The sequence below is a fragment of the Penaeus monodon genome, chromosome 23 (genome assembly GCF_015228065.2).
Source record: "Penaeus monodon isolate SGIC_2016 chromosome 23, NSTDA_Pmon_1, whole genome shotgun sequence".
Classification (NCBI taxonomy): Eukaryota; Metazoa; Arthropoda; class Malacostraca; order Decapoda; family Penaeidae; genus Penaeus; species Penaeus monodon.
The window spans coordinates 11,335,725-11,336,795 of NC_051408.1; positions in this window are offsets into that span (position 1 = coordinate 11,335,725).

The window sequence follows — 1,071 nt, forward strand, 5'->3', positions numbered from 1 at the left end:
AGAAGAATCTGTCTAGCTATAGCGATTTTTTAAGTATTTTTTGCGTCATGCACCCCGGGAACAGGGTTTCCCTTTAATTTTAAACAGCGACAGCACCGGCGGTTTTCCATCACCATCTTTGCTGCCAAAAAACTTCCCGGGGGCGGCGCGCCCTCGTTCCTCCCTGAATGAGGGTGTTTCGTCGTCGCGGAATCCCGGCCCAGGGTCGAGATCCCCCTTAGACTCGGGATGCCCTTTTTCCTCCCGGCTTTCCGCTCGGGCGTAGGGGTCCCAGAAAGGGGCCGACCCCAAACCCGCCCTTAGAGCCGGGGCCCTTTTCCAGAGGGTTTCATCCCCCCACTGAGCCCTTTTGTCGAATTCGTGGGGTCAGCTGCTTGAATTCTGGAATTTTTTTGTCGCCCTCGAAACGAGCGATGCCGAATCGAGATGGGGCCCCGCACTCGCCGTTTGCGACGGCGACACACACGTTCCCCCGAGGAGGTCGTATCGCCACGCCGGCTCGGCATCGCCTGAGGGGGGGGTGCACTGCGCGAAGCGTTCCAGCTGCGAAAAGGGGAAAGCAGCCCCCTCTCGACCACTCGGCGGTGTAGCCCCGGCCGTAGCGGTTAGCCTGAACTGTCCCCCTCGGGGACGAGGTTAAATTGCTGGCCCCTTTGACCCCCCGGGACCCTGCTCAGGGCCCGTACTTCTTGCAAAAAGGACCACTCCTACTTTTAGTTAACGTTTCCCACGAGCGTCTGGTGCGACGAGAGCAGCTTCTTTTCCCGAAGGCGCCGGAGCCGGAGCGTGGCACCCACCCCTTGGTGCGCGCAGGTATTGGCCTCCGTCCACCGGGGACCCCGGGCGCCCGTAGCACCTTCCCCCCCAGGGGAAACATAGCGTCGCTTTTTAAGTCTAGCTCTCTTTTTTAAATTTGAGTGAAACGTCATTCGTCTGGGTGAATTTAGGGGGTAAGTTTTCACCCAAACCTTTAGGCAACCTTTGGGGACAGGGGGGCTATCACGGGGTATTAATCTGGGTAAAGAGGTATAAAGATGTTGTTGTGTGAGTGTGTGCTGGTAGTGCGTGGTG